Below are 15,752 nucleotides of genomic sequence, written 5' to 3'. Positions count from 1 at the left end.
AAGTCGATGATAATCAGGCTAGATGTATGGTAACCCGGCTCTCACCAGATGTCATCCACAAACATTCATCTGCTGCTCTTGCCGTACGTTTAGATCTTTAAAGGCTCTATCACAATTCCTTGCACAGGACTGGAGGAGAGGTTTTTTTTGTATTTATATTTTGACATTTCCTTGAGTTAATGTCATTAGACCTACATGCCCCCTCTGCAACCCCCCCCCCCCCCCCCCCATAAAAAACCACGCCCATGGTATGTTGGCTGTGACAAGTTTGTGACTGTGGTGAGAACGAATTTCCCCTTGGGGACAATAAAAGTCTATCTATCTGTCTATCCAAGTGTAGGTCGCGAAGCAGAGCGGAAACTTGTGGATCTGGGAAGGGAGGGCCAGGTTGAAAATGTATGCTTGTGTATTGGAAACTTCGATCTCCTATCTCAGACAGCCAACGGAGTCTTTTCTAAAATAAGCCATGTCAGTTTATCTGCACTTGGCCTTTGTTACCTCTGATGTGCTCCGTTTGGGTGCCACAAACACACTGCAATCAGGCGCTCATTCAGACACAGTGTTTACAGACACAGTTTGGATGCAGTCCACTCAGAACCATATCGTCTCCAGCAGAGGCGATTCTAGGGTGAGGTCGGGCCCCAAGCGAAAATGCAAAAGAGTGAGCATTTGAACCAAAATCGGCACTGCTGTGGTAAAGTGTGGGCTGTTATTCACTATCTACGGGCTTGGGGGCCCCAAGCAGCTGCCTGCCTTGTCTGGTGGCAAGATGCGCCTCTGGTCTCCAGCCAACCACACCTGCGGTTGTTGCATCATAACCGCGCGCTGGCACTGGGGAGCCTAAGATGTTCTCACACACAAGAGGCATCAAAACACATCACATGTGATGAGGGCCGCTGACAGCTTTGGTCAGGCAGGGCCTGAGAGGATAACGTCCTCTGAAAGGGCCCAAAACACAATGGGTGCGTTCCAATATGCGACCTTGCGTCCTCCACTTGTGCTTGTGGCCTCGAACCAGGAAGTAATAGGTCGTGATGACATCACTGTTAACAGCATTATATTTCAATATCTCGCAAAAGCTCAATTGTACATGTCATTTTCTCGTTTTCAAACAGGATGGTAAATGAAGAGTAGTCCCCCAAAAATTGTTTTGGCAAGGCTGACAGCGGGGAAACTGAATTGTTTTCTCCGTGGAGGCAGGGCATCATCAAAACGTGAGGCCACAAGCACAAGTGGAGGACGCAAGGCCGCATATTGGAATGCACCCAATGCACTCACAATGCCATGAGGACCCAATTCTGGGGCCCCTCCTCCCTCTCTACCTGGGCCCGGGACAACTGACCAGCCCTGCTCCGCCACTTTCAACTTCCCTGAATATGGTGCCCACACAAACTGTCTAAATCCAGGCCAAAAATAGAAGACAAGCCAAAAGACATTTGCTGTTCATTATTCCCATTTTAAAATCCCCCTTGTACTGTAGTCAGCCTCCTCGCCAAATATATTTTTCAATAGCACCCCATCAATCTTCCAATTTATCAAAGAACTGGCTTGCACACAGTTTGCTTGGCCCTGCTCTGCGCACGCAGAAAAGAAACACTTCTCACAGGTCTTAACACCCAATTGGTCAGCCAGAGCTTTAACATAGGCAACTGTGGCAAGCAAGGTGCTTCTTATGCAATCACATTTCCCCTGTTTTTTTACTTTTCAGGCAGGGCAAAGCCATCTAAACAGAGAGAGTAGAGAGAAATATATATACTTAAAGAATCTCTGATCTGAAGTGGCACCCCATCAAATACATATGATATAACGACGACCCATTCACCCTCCCCAAACACACACACACAAACACACACACACACACACACCTCTCCCTGGGTCCGGGACAACTAACCTGCCGCCCTTTGTTGACTTCACTGCAGGGATGGAAATAAGCACCCATCCACCTGCCAATGACGGGTACATTTCAGTGCTGACTGGTACATTTTTCAACCCACCAGTCACTTTGACTGGTAAAAACAGTGAGTGGCTGGTAGATTTTGAAATCTGGTGGGGAAAAAACTCAATGACGGCATACTTGACGGCATGTAATTCATACTAGTTTGAAACCCCCTCACCCAACTGAATCGTTAAAAGCCTCATACCCTAAAATACATACAGTACATACGTGCAGTAGTAAGACCACACCTCACTTCTGTCATGAGTAGCTTGGAAACCTTGAGTTATGGGAGTACATAAGGCACGTCAGCTTTTGTGTGTGTGTGTGTGTTTGTGTGTGTGTGTGTGTGTGTGTGTGTGTGTGTGTGTGTGTGTGTGTGTGTGTGTGTGTGTGTGTGTGTGTGCGTGTGCGTGCGTGTGCGTGCGTGTGTGTTTTAAACTGAGTTGATTTATAGTGGTCACAGCTTACATACAATGTATACTAGAGCAATTACTATTTTTAGGTCTAAAATCACAGCCATTTCTTTTACACACATAACAAACAATATCATGGATATCATGTTGCTCGGCCTTCAACATATGAGGAAAACCACCCTGATGAATCAATTTCACAAGGACTTAGAGACGGTTTAGTTTCCATTGCCGTCATGTGAAATAAGGTTAATTGCAGGGTCAAGTCGAGTCTATATTAAAATCTATTCTGCCTGTTGCACAGCATTTGACAGAATGATTCCTTGTTCCTGGCTTTTCATTCAATAAGAAAACTTAAAATATAATGATGACTCTAATTATTATATTTTATAAGTTTTCTTGTTGCTTTTGATTTCAAAATATGTAATAATGTGTTTTTGGTCATTAAAATTTGTAACAATATAAGCTCTGATAGCAATTTGCAGCAATTAATCTAAGCTTAACATATGATAAGCAACACACATTAACTGATACTAGAACACTATCGTATTAATTAAATTCTTTTCAGACTTTTGGGGTCACCTTGACAAAACATTCTGTTCATTTCTCACACACATCTTTCTGCTCCTTTAATTCCTTCTAAGGATTAAAACACGATCGTGTTCTGCACGGCTCTGACTCAGACTAGACAGTGAATGTGTTGAAGTCAGTAGGCGAGCGCCCAAATGTTTGTCCAACCGGCAGCAAGCATAATGATCCCATTGTGTTGACAGCTATCTGCTGTCCAATTGCATTGATATTTGATGGGGATGGATGGATGCTCCATGTTCCCTTTTGGCCTGTTGGGTGGACTCTCTCCAACTGCCTTTTCACGCCAGAATACTTGCCATACCAAACATGTGGAAGCTGAAGTAGGCTAACGCTGACAGAGTTCACTGGGTGAGCGGAGTAGACTATTGCCTCATTTTCCCTTTGTATCTTTTGTGGAAATCACCGCTAACAAGACTAGCACAACACACTAACATGTTGCTGCTCGTTCCAATTTCTGCCATTGTGAACCAATAGACACGTTGTTTGTTGACGTCGTTGTTTTGCTAGGTGCTCGCTCGCAGAGGCATGGCATGTTAGCGCCCTTTGCCACCTCGGATCCATTAGCGAGACTGGAATGAATGACCCCAGTGATGTCTGTGAGCTAACAGCCTGCGGAGAGGGAACTTCATGTGACTGTTGTATTGTGCAAAGGTTCTCTGCCTGTGTTTGTGTCAGATGTGGAAAGGTCAGACCTATAAGCAACAAGGTAACGACATCAGGAAAGAAAGAAAAGAAAAACGAATAAGAAGAAGAAGTAGAGGAAGAAGACTAGGGCTCACTTGGAAAAGAAGCAACAGCCTCAATGTGACTACCCTAGTAAAATAAAGGAGAAATAAAGAAAGAAGAAGAAGAAGAAGAAGAAGAAGAAGAAGAAGAAGAAGAAGAAGAAGAAGAATGGGCATACATGGGCAAGCGGCTTGGGCGTCAGACTTGTATCCCAAAGGTTGCCAGTTCGACTCACTCCCCCATCCTCCTCCATGACTGAGGTACCCTGAGCATGGTTACGTCCTACCGCTCTGCTCCCTTGGGGCACCATTGGGGGCTGCCCCTCTTGCACGGGTGAGGCATAAATGCAATTTTGTTGTGTGCAGTGAACACTTGTGTCCTGTGGGGTGCTGTGTCACAATGACAACAGGATTTGGAGTTTTCCAGTTGGGCTTAAAATAAAAAAAAATTAAAAAATAAATAAATAAAAAGAAGAAGAAGAATGGCTTCCGTCCGCACACTAGGCCTTGGTAGATGGCCATGGTGAATCGGCATAGAGGACCCACGAGGAAACATCTGCCGTGAGAAGCTCTCAATCTTGGTGCTGTTCCACAGGACTGCCTGGGTGTCTAATAGGGCTGTAACGATGATGAAATCGTGAAAACACAGAGTCACGACACTGAATCGCTGGAGCAAGACGGCAGTATCATGCTACGCCATTTCAAAGCTCTATTAGCCTTCAGTCCAGAGAACAATGTTGGCACATGTGAAAAAAAGCAGGTGAACTAATTTAAAAAGATACATTTGAGAAATCGTGGGGGGTATCGAATAGTAGGTAAAAAATCATGATACGCCAGTAGGGGCACTCGTCTGCTACGCGGCCGACCCGAGTGTGAATCCGACCCGGGTCCTTCGCCAACCCTTCCCCGCCTCTCTCTCCCCACTCACTTCCTGTCACCATCTTCACTGGCCTATCAAATAAAGGTAAAGAGCCCCCCCAAAAAAATATCTTGATAGGAACTGAATCGAGAGTTGAGGGTATCGTTATAGCCTTAGTGTCAAAGTTAGTCGGATATTCTGGGTATGGAAGCATGTCAGTTGTGCCAGTTTAGATTCCAAACTGTGTTTGGGCTTTCTGAAGATGTACTGCATTATTGTTGGTAACAGGAATGGAAACTATGCAAGACAGAAAAAAAAGTTGGTCAATTCACTGTAATAACTATGATTAATGCTGTAATAACTATGAACGCCAAATACTGTCACAACTACTACTGTAACAGTGCTACCTGGACCGGTTAATCTGGGTAAAAAAACACATTTCACTTGTAAAACATTGTGTCAACTCAACAAGCACAAACCTGATTCCAGAAACTCTGAATCTCTGATTTGCGTCTCTGTGGACTCTCCAAATGGAACGCTGAATTCTCATGGCATATGAATTCTCCTGTGTGTCACACAGCAAACCCCAGCCCTAATCCCTTCCCCGAACCCAGGTCACCCTAGATCCCATGTCAAGGGGGAGGCTTAGGCCAGGGCCTGGCAGTGACAGGGAGCCTCTTTGAAGTCTATAATAATATCATTTCATAATATTTCCTCTCGAAATCTTTAATCTTTTGATGGGGCCGAAGATTCCTTAGCCATGCCCCAAACAATTTTAAATGAATGTGAATGGAGGTCCACACACTGAGGGAGCTCCTGTAAGTATGTAAAAGGTTTAATCTTTCCCAGTGAAATTATATGATTATGACGAAGGTCAATGGGGACAGAAATGTTCCACAGGCTATGAATAAACCTTTAATCCACCGAGGCTGCTATTCAGCAGACTTTTAATTTGAGTTTTAAATGTACCGTATTCATGCCGTCGTCATCATACATTTTAATATTCTTAAGACAACCTGCAGATCTTGATGCCTGGGCTGGGTTAGTGGGCCAAGATCCTGTGTGGGAGTACATATCGGACAAACACAGCATAGCTTAGTGTTTCTCAACGGGGGCGGTATAGCCCCCCAGGGGGCGTTGGGGAGCCCTATGGGGGGGGTGTTGAGAAGGATACAGTTGAGAGGGGGCTGGTCTTACGTAGTTGCCATTGGGAGGGTTAGTCCATTTCTTTTTTTAACACTGTTGGGAGGCTTAGGATGAGGTTCAGGGGGCGTTTGTTCAAAAAAGGTTGAGAACCACTGTCTGCATAGCTAATCGCGCTCCCAGGGAAACATCATGATTTCACCCACTCGCTCCCCAGGGGGCCGTTCAGGGGTGTGTCTCCGACCATGCTGTTCCTGACCCCATGGCAGCCTGCCCCAATGGGCCCAAAAACAACCAACAGCGAAGCCAAAGTCGATACCAAGCCAAGCCCAGCTAATACAAGTCCACCAACCCCACCACACACACACCCCCCACACCCCGAACAAATCTGCATAAGTGGCTCCAAACTGTCACAGCAGGCGCGATAAACACACAAAAAGGTAGGCCTGATCTGAATTTGACACTCAAAAACAAAACAGCAAACAGCCAAGCCAAAGCTGAACCCAAGCCAAACCCAGCCAAATCAAAGCCACTACATGTCACTACCTCTACGCACTGACATGGGCGTAACTACCATTGAGGACACAGAGGTCATGTCCTTGATTTTTTTTTTTCAGAAATGTAAAATGTATTTATTGATGAAAATCGATTCATTATCAACAATGGTGTATTTGATCTGTGTACGCCACCCCCATTTCTTCTCAAGGCAGTGATTAATGAAAAGGAATTTAACGGTCAAAGCGGGTATGTTGTCCCGGGCCCAGGGAGATAAGGGGCCCAGAATCGGGTCCCTATTACATTGTATTATATTGGGTAGGGGTCCATTTCAAATTACTTTGTCCTGGGCCCAGTGAAAGCTGTCAGCGGCCCTGATTGTAATAGTTGTATAAAGGTTGACACATCCTCATGAAAAGGACACCACGTGACAACCATTCATCACTCTACATAAAGTCCAACAATCAAGGGAGGATCTATCCATTTTGGGGTCCTAGGCGAAATATAAACATGGCCCTCAAAAGTCATTCTTTAAACACGTCACCAATTGCATGGAAGGAGCAAGGATGGGTGCTATTTTAGTGTTTTGTCTCGTATATATCTTCTTTTATTTTTTTTATTTTTTTTTTACATATGTGACAAATTAAGATCAGGCCCACTTTTTATGTGTGTGTGTTTGTCGCGACTGGTGTGACAGCAGTTGGGGGCCCCTATGGAGGACATATTTGGTTGAGGATTGTGGCGATTGCCTAGGTTTGCCCAATGTAAAGACCGCCTCTGACAGCATTGTCCATGCAGCTGCATGGCACTTTGAATTCAGAAGCAGCTGTTGTCCGTCCCCTGGCCTGCCTGTGCCCTTAAAGGGGTATGCCACTATTTTGGGGCTTAATACAGTTGAAATAGTTGGCCAGGGTTTATAAAGGTGATAAAGTGTCTTATCTTTCATGTTAAGCGTTGTCTTGCTTTAAGACAAGTTAAAAGAGGGAGTATGTCGCTAAGCTAGTGAAAGTCAATGGATCCGTGTAGCGACATGCTCCATCTTTTAACTTGTCTTAAAGGTAGGGTTGGAGATCTTTGAAAAACGGTTCCTGTGAGCTATATTTTTGAAAATACACAGCCCGCCTCTCCCTTCAGCCCTCCCCTCAAAGCCACGCCTTCAAAACACATGAACGCGCATGCAGTCTGTCAAGTGTTCGGATTATCCCGGGAACCCACGAGAGCTCACGAGGCGGGGGCGGGCTAGAAGCCACGACAAATCGATTAGCCAAGCTAACTTCCAGCCATGGCACTGTCTCCGGCTACGGTAAGAATTTTCAACATCACAATAAACGCACAGGCCGTCATGGTTGCCATTTCAAGAAATATTGATGACAGTAGATGTATACTAGATTAGTTATTGAACTTGACTTGATACGTGTTACTTAGATATCTCATTCTAACTTCCTAACACTGATGACAGATGCTATACTGTCATCCCTAGACAGTAGTTCTAGCCAGTAGCTACAGTACTGACACATGGATTTATTTTGACAGATGTGTACCGCAGTATACATTTTACTATTGTATTTATATATACCCGACACCACAATCCGTAGTGTTTTAGGCTATGACTTCAGATTTCACTTGGGTTGTCGCACGCGCAGACACAGGGACAGAGGGAGTAAAGAAAACAACCGAACTGATCAACGCTAATGAAATTGTTTTGGCTGACGATATTTTCATATGCTTTAGACCTTCCACGACCACGAGAGCTCCAGCTCTGACTTTCCTGGCCCATCACAATCATAACGACCTAACAGCCCAGTAGGACCGATGGCCAGAGATGGAGGAGGAGGAAGATAGACGCAGCAGAGGTCGGGGGTATTGATTAGGGAGACTCCAACAGAATTGACGCCCTGCTAACTGTAAGGATGTACATTCATCCCTCAATAACATTATGTCCTGCTGTATTCCTCCAGATGTGTAAGTATTGTAAGGATGTTATCACAACGGATGTACTCTATATCGCAACACGAGTAGGCTACACGAGTACACCTGTTGTGATAACCATTACAATATTTCTACTCCTATGAGTAGTAGTGTGATATTACATGGTTGTAGGTACACAACACCAGTGGTAGTTCAAGTACATCCATAAAAGCCCATCTACTTCATACATCTGTGTAACCCCTGGCACAACACCAGTTTGTAAGAAATTGACTGAAAACGTTGTATGCATATAATTGGCACATCTTTATTTATATACACAATAATGATTGCTTATGTCCATATTGGTCTTATTGTCAATAGAGTTATTTAGTCCCCATCATCAAATAGAAAATGCACTACATAAAATGTATTTATTGCTTTGCAGGCCTTGATTCAATCATTGAATTTGAAGCAATCCCATCGGTTACTGCAGCGTGCCCTGACCCGTGACCCCAGTTTGATGTTCGACCTGGCACATGACATCTGGTCCTCAGTCACAGCCCAGTAGCACAACCAACCTGGCGCCTCTGCGCAATCTGTAAGGAGATGCCCATGAACATTGAAAGGAAATGCTGTGGTGTTCTCAGTTTTGATAAGACTTTGGGCTGATGTAGGACCAGGTGAGAGAAACGGTCTCTTCAGGCATGCAGCCTACAGACAGTATGGGGCACTTGAACAGGGCTGACGTTGTAATACACAGTACAATACCCAGGATTAGCCAGGGTTACCCTGCTCCACTAGAGCAATATAAAAGGTTTATACAGAGTACGGTATAAAACACACAAACCGGCAGTGTGCAGAGTTTTATTATTTTTCATTATCTGTAGGAGCATTCATCTGTACATCTCACCTTTTTTGTTTGGAACCACGTTTGTCTTGTTACCATTGTTTTTTTCTTACATAGAAAATAAATGCAACCTGTCAAATAATCTTCTGATTGTGGTCTTGTGGAATATATAAATTATGTAACCATGCATTTTCAGTCAGAGAATGAATTTAAAAAAAAAGCCACACAGTCAAATTGTGTCCACCAATATTTACTGTCATTGAAATGTATGGACAATTTAAACAATGTATTACACATTACACTAGATACATTACTTTATACTATATTTTTACAGTTGTCATTACCACACAAAAACTCTGGGAAGGTGGGTAAGTGCAGCAACTGTGAAGGGCCTAGTCTGAGGTTGGAGGCGTCTGTGCTGTAAAAAGATAAACAGAATTAGAAATCACATATCTGACAGTAGCTCCAGTGACATTTTAAATGTAAGTAACCTGGGTTGTTGGGGCAGGGACACCAAAAATAACTCCTTTATCTGGGCTCACCTGGTTGTGAGTGTCTGCGGTCAGCCATCCCTCTTAGGGTAGAAAGTCTTCTGCGCAGGACGGTGCCCTGAAGGTTGACGTTCACAGTATGCAGCCTTCATGTCCTGGAACTTTTATTGTGCAATTTTCCATATCTGTAACAAGCAATGTGTTACACTATATTAGGGCTTCATTACATCAAATTACACAGCAGGGTTTTACAGGGTGTTGGCTACAGTCCCAGGACCTAAGTGGACTTGTATGCCTTGCTCAAGTGCACTTCAGCTGTGGATGGAGGTGTAGGTAGGGAGAGGTAAGGATGGGATTTCAACTTGCTTCTCTCTGATCTTAGGACCACCTCTCACCATCAGGTGATGGCTGGCTGCTACCTCAAATTTCATTCATGGCCCTAGTTATGTTCTGTAATCAGCATTGTTTTTACCTTACACAAATAAATGTAAATGCATTCAGCACCATGGGGGGCTGTGAAGACCTTTGAGAATATTTGCAGAACTACATACTGAATTGAGCCATCCGCCTTTCTCTTGGTTGGTGTGTTGAGATGGTGACTGCAGTCCAGGCGTCTTGGATTGGAGGAGAAAAGCTGTGGCTTTTACTGGCATAAGTATGTGGTTGTGGAAGGACCCTGTCTGCTGTTGACCTGAGGGAAAAAAAGAGCACAAATTGCATATTAGCACAGAGCCCATGCTTAGACCATAGACAGATAAATCATCTGGCACAATCTGCATGCAACCAACAGAACCTAGAAAGAGAAAGATTAGCAGCAATACACAAAGGGGACAAGTATACAAAAAACATGCAAAGTGTTCTGATAAGGTGCATGGAGGTAGTCTGTGTTGATTCCAGCAACCTCAAAGACTGAAAAGTGTCCCAGTGTGTTGAATTGAAAACTTGGCGCGTGCGCGCGCACACATAGGAATATCATAATTTAGTGCAGTGTTTCTCAACAGGGGTGCCGGGGCACCCTGGGGTGCCGTAGGGCCCCCTCAGGGGTGCCGCGGAAACGTGGCTGATAAATAAATTAGTTAATGTTAGTCAGTGGAATCTTTGATCTGCCATTTACGCACAATAAAGTAAATATTGGTCACCCCAGCTGCAACTTTGAACGTAGGTCGTGCTACTAGGTTGTGTGTCTCCAAATGTGTTACATTCTAAGCTTGTGTGGTATCGGATGTGATGCTGCATTACAGCTAGTTGGTTTGGGGTGCCTTGAAATTTTTCATGAATTGAAAGGGTGCCTCGCCTAAAAAAAAGGTTGAGAAACACTGATTTAGTGTATCAATTACAACTACAGGATCTGTTCGCTTTTGTCAGATAGAACCATTGTTTTTCAAAGGCAGATCATTCCAAAAAGGATAGTAGTATCTGCAACTGGACGAGATTACACCCACAAACATGAATAAAATAAACTACCAGTGTGCAGTGATTCATTCTTCATTTACTTGGCAGCCTTGATATGTTGTGATACAGGAGCAAGGAACAGCTATGGAAAACACCACACCTTGGAATGGACAAAGCAGAACATTTCAATATAACCAGGGTAAAACAAATAATGTACCGGCATCTCCATGTGATCATTCAGTGTAGCCATCACAATAAAGATCTGCCGTGTAGCCGTCATGGTCATTGGGTGGTATTTATCAAATGCAAAACTACCGTCTTCTCAAAAACGACATCAGCGAGTTAACAACATTACACCCACAATCATGTAAACATTTGAAAACCCAAGGCAATCTATTTTGCAATGCTGGAGCGGCGAACAGGTTGTGCTTGTGCTTGCTACTATTACCAGAGTCATACAACAGAGACGTACCAAAGCAAAACATGCAAACGATATATTTTTGTAAACCACTAGAAAGACATGGGCTTTGCTGGTCAAAGTAATGTGTGCGTAAACATGGTAGAACTAGGTTACTTACTACGGGGTGAATCCGTATTTAGCAACTGAACGCGGATGGAGAAGGGGTGCTTCCGTCCTCCTCCCAGCTGGTTTGTCTGGCTCGTTCGCACAACTAGTAGCAAAACACACAAGAGTAACCGTCTGAGTTACACATAGCAATTCTGAAAACGTGTTCATGTGCACAGAATAAATGCCACAGGGGGGGGGACACAAAAAAATAAAGCGATTGAGGTAGCAGCTAGATATGTTGGAGCTTGAGCTAATCCTCTGACCCCTCTCAATGGATACTTGCTTAAAAAAAGACACCAATGTGTCCTAAACCAATTCACAAAATATTATACAGACAAATATATTATCTCACCTCTCGATTAGAAATATGGTCACCAAAGCGTATTTGAAGCCGCTGCCGTAGCCGACTGTGTCCAAGAGTGTCAGGTCCCATTTCAAAATTTCAGCCCGTGTTGGAGTCTGGTCTTGCGAGTCCGATGACTATAATCCAAGGGAGTATGTTATCCTGACATGGTTAGTCCAGTGTTCCAAAAGCCAAAGTTCTTCCTGTAGCTCTGCAAAAGCCACCAAAGTTTCCAAGTAGCTCAGCCTGCTGCTAACTCTCGTTACCTTGCTACTAGCCGAGTGATGATGAGCCTTGTCGCGTGTGCATGAATGATGGGGGCGGGGTCGGTCAAGTTCACGAGTCGGTGAACGCGCAGGGAGGAGGGGTGAGTGCTGGCGGTTGATGGACGTGTCAGAAACCAATAGAAGTGATGATGAGTATTACTTCTATTGGTTGCCGTTTTCTTCTGACTACGCCCTCTACACTGGACCAAAAGATTTCGTTTTTTTTCCAAACACTCTATTTCAATGGGTGCTATGGCGTCATGAGGAGTTTTTCAGATGATATGGTAAAATATATGCCAGAAAAACATCTCCTATCCCACCTTTAAAGCAAGACAACGGCTTACATGAAAAATAAGACAATGTACCACCTTTATAAACCCTGGCCAACGATTTTAACAGTATTAAGCCCCAAAATAGTGGCATACCCCTTTAAATAATATCCCACAATGCCTTGTGTGACATGAGAAAACCCCTCGACCTCAAAGGCGCCGATTGAATTACAGTTTAATCACCCTCTTCAAAACAATCTTCCATGACTCCACAATGATGTCAGCACTGCCAAGATCCTTTATAGCCAACGCTATCAGACATGTTCGTTACTGCAGTCTTGTTTTGCATTGAGGATTACGTCTATTTTGATGTTGAAGGGCAATGTCTTGCCTCTACTGTACGTATACCCTTACCCAGGCCTATAGTGTTTTACATTTTTTGTCACAGAACCTTTCTGTCGTAATCTATTTTAATACAGATTAACTCCGGTTTGATCCGTTCAACCAACACTTAAACAGAACAGCCCACTACTGCAATCTTGTTAGATTATGGGAACAATTTATAGTAGTGATACATTATACAGTAAAGCTGTATTAATAATTATTTTGTAAATAATGAATAAATTATAAATAAAACATATACAGTAAGCAATAGTAGTTAATATTCTAAATATTTACGTACACACAAGAAAGCGATGACTGACTGACTGCACAGCGGAGCAAGAGTCATTCCCTGCTGGATGGATGAGCTTGATGTGAGTTTGGCTGTGTTGGATACTTCTACATCCTGTGGTTTCATCTCTTTAGCTCTTCGCAGCCAAAACTTCCAGGACTGCTGTGACTGTGCTGTATGCTGTCTTAACATAATATACTAGTATTTGTTACATTCACAAACATTTCTAAATGTTTTGTTCATAATTAGTTAATTAAATAATTACTAACTTTTAAAGAAGCTCTATAATATACCATTAATATAAAGTGTTGTCGTTTTATGGAACTAGTGTCATGTCAGTTATCTCTACTGTGTGTATGTTATTTGACTTTTTTCTCACAACCTTTCTGCAGTATTCTAATTGTCACTGCCGATTAACTCTCGTCTGACTGCTGTCCATCTAGCCGGCTTATCATGTTATCATTCATTTCACATAAGCGCATGATCCTCAACAGAAATAGTCTTAACATTCCACAGGCAAGCAGTGGCAGCAAAGAATTCTGTGTGGGGGGTGGTGGTGGTGGTGGTGGTGGAGGGTACTGTAAGAGGGTGGGAAGAGAAGGAAAATACTCTTCCCTCCTTCCTTCTTTCTTTCCTTTGCCTCGCTCACTCGCTCCCTCCCTCCCTCACTCCTCTCCTCCGGTGCATACGTGACAGAAGCAGCAGGCTACAGCACATGTTGATGTGGGCATCAGTCAAACAGCAAGATTGCCGGAGCTGAAAATAAATCTTTCTGTCTGCTCTGAATTCCCTTTGAATAGCTTCTCTTTGACTGCTTTCATTCTTACGCCAAAACAAAGGATTGCTTTCTATCTATACTAGAGCAGATACTTGGACAGATTCTTTGGTGAAAAAAAAAGAAAAAGAAAAGTGCATCGTTTATGGCCTTAATTTGTGCTTGTACCTTTGAAATAAAAAACCCTCCACATGGACGATAATGCTTCCCCAGCATTCAAAGCACCTCATTAATTGTACAGCCAGAGCGATCAGCCTGCCTAAGGTATGTGTGCAGGGATGCACGCCATAACTCTGCCCTAACTCTGTCCTGTTCCCCTCTCTCGTGCAGAAAATCACTTGATGGATGACAGAACTTATTGAGCACATTTTCTCTTCGGCAGGTGGGATCCGCATCCACCACACAAAAGTTTATCTGCAACGCACGTCGGAGCCAGAAGCTTTAAGACTGTGAGTTGTCGCACAGCGGTGAGTTGTCGCTCTCTCTCTCTCTGTCTCTCTCTCTCTTTCTCTCTCTGTCTCTCTCTCCCGCTTTCTGTCTCTCTCTCTCTCTCTCTCGGTCTCTCTCTCTCTTGGTCTCTCTCTCTCTCTCCACACTTAACGAAGTATAGGCCCTACTGTCAGCCCCCTGCGTCAACATCTAGACGCTGCACTTTAGTCTCCAGCTGCTTTACAGGGCTCTCAATCAAGACGGTGCTCCGCAAGCGCACCAGGACTCCAAAACAAACGACCCGCTGGCCCCACTTCTCAACAGAGAGCCTATTTCCAGTTAACCTACTGCAACTCCCTGTCTGTCTGGCCTGTGACACCTCTCGTTTTTCATCCGCACACAGATGCTTTTTTCCTCTTTCTTCATTGTGTGTGAACCCCACCATTAAACTTCACTGATGAGTCCCTTTTTTCTCACCCTTAAGGCTTTTAATGGAAGACAAGGGCCAAATGAGCAAGCAGTCAGTTTGTGTCCACAATGTATTCATGGCAGGGGTGTCGTTCAGGGGGGTAAAGTGTGACAGAGTCTCTAGGGCCCCACGTATATAGGGGCCCCCCACACAGTCCGATTTATGAAGATATATGGCTGGGGGTGGGGGGTACCATTGGAGCTGATTGTACATAGGGCCCAAAATTTGCTGCTACGTCCCTGTACTCATGGTGGTGCCTTCAAACCTCTTAACCTCTCGGTTGCTATTCCCATCCTGTGGACAAGAGACCCTGAGACCCCGGCCTCCATTATCTTATTTGTCCAAGACAAGTTGGGTCAACAGTTTCTAAACTGTTGAAGAAACACCATTAATCACTCCCTCCACTTGCACATCTGTATCACTTGCCAACGTACATAGTGGATAACCAGCGTAACAAAATACAGCAGATTTCAACAGTATTCCCACAGGTGAAAACAAGAAGCCGATAGCTCAATCCCAAAGAGATGACTAACACATGACGTGGTTCAGAGAACAACAGACGGCTCTTGAGTGCTATTTCAGGGAAATACCAAAAACATACCACTCTTAAAAAAAACATGTAATAGAAACACCTGGAGATATTATCTGGATGAACTCAAAATGACTTGATTTATGCTTCACGGTCAAACGCTGTTCATGAATTTAAAAAAGCTATATCGTTAAACCCATCAAAACTGTTATGTCATCGTAGAGTAATACTATGGTAATTAACCTTTCAATGACTATTACAGCGTGTCACCGGTGGTACGGTGTGCATTATGGGGCTACGGATTTTCATGTAATTAAATTTAAAAATATTATAAATCACTCCCAGGAGCCTTCCCCTGTATCCCATTTCTAACAGGACAGGTGATGTTTGCCCCGCAGAAGGGAGGGCAGTCCAGCGCGAGCCTCACCGCTAAGCCGCTGATTTATGCTAATGCAGAAGTTAATACATAGCACATGCTTCATCGTCTCAGCCTTACAAACAGAGAGGGTGGTCTGTTACAGACTACCTAGTCGGCATAAGCATCTACCCCAGTGGGTTTCAAAGTGGGGACCAGGGACACCAGGCTGGGCCGTGAGGGGTGTCGGGGGGGGGGGGGGGGGTCTGGGGTGGGCAG

General features: G+C 44.1%; 1 protein-coding gene and 2 long non-coding RNA genes across 6 annotated transcripts in view; 1 reads left to right on the top strand and 2 right to left on the bottom strand.

Annotated features, from left to right (window-relative positions):
• adrb3a (adrenoceptor beta 3a) overlaps positions 1 to 15,752 on the bottom strand; it is a 39,155-nt gene that overhangs the window by 8,288 nt on the left and 15,115 nt on the right. The window lies entirely within an intron of this gene.
• Positions 7,217 to 8,613, top strand: LOC134445771 (uncharacterized). Its single transcript, XR_010034352.1, has 3 exons — positions 7,217 to 7,462; positions 7,891 to 8,063; positions 8,513 to 8,613. It is a non-coding gene; the product is annotated as an uncharacterized LOC134445771 (long non-coding RNA).
• LOC134445769 (uncharacterized) lies at positions 8,150 to 12,259 on the bottom strand. 4 transcript variants are annotated; one of them, XR_010034349.1, is made up of 5 exons: positions 11,718 to 12,259; positions 10,870 to 11,468; positions 9,957 to 10,096; positions 9,457 to 9,590; positions 8,150 to 9,332 (listed from the first exon to the last, which is right to left on the bottom strand). It is a non-coding gene; the product is annotated as an uncharacterized LOC134445769 (long non-coding RNA). The 4 variants fall into 4 exon arrangements; XR_010034350.1 differs by having other exon boundaries at positions 11,376 to 11,468; XR_010034351.1 differs by having other exon boundaries at positions 9,883 to 11,468.

Source organism: Engraulis encrasicolus, chromosome 3 (genome assembly GCF_034702125.1).
Source record: "Engraulis encrasicolus isolate BLACKSEA-1 chromosome 3, IST_EnEncr_1.0, whole genome shotgun sequence".
NCBI lineage: Eukaryota > Metazoa > Chordata > Actinopteri > Clupeiformes > Engraulidae > Engraulis > Engraulis encrasicolus.
The sequence above is the reverse complement of the archived record's forward strand: the minus strand, read 5'-3'. Positions and strand labels throughout refer to the sequence as shown.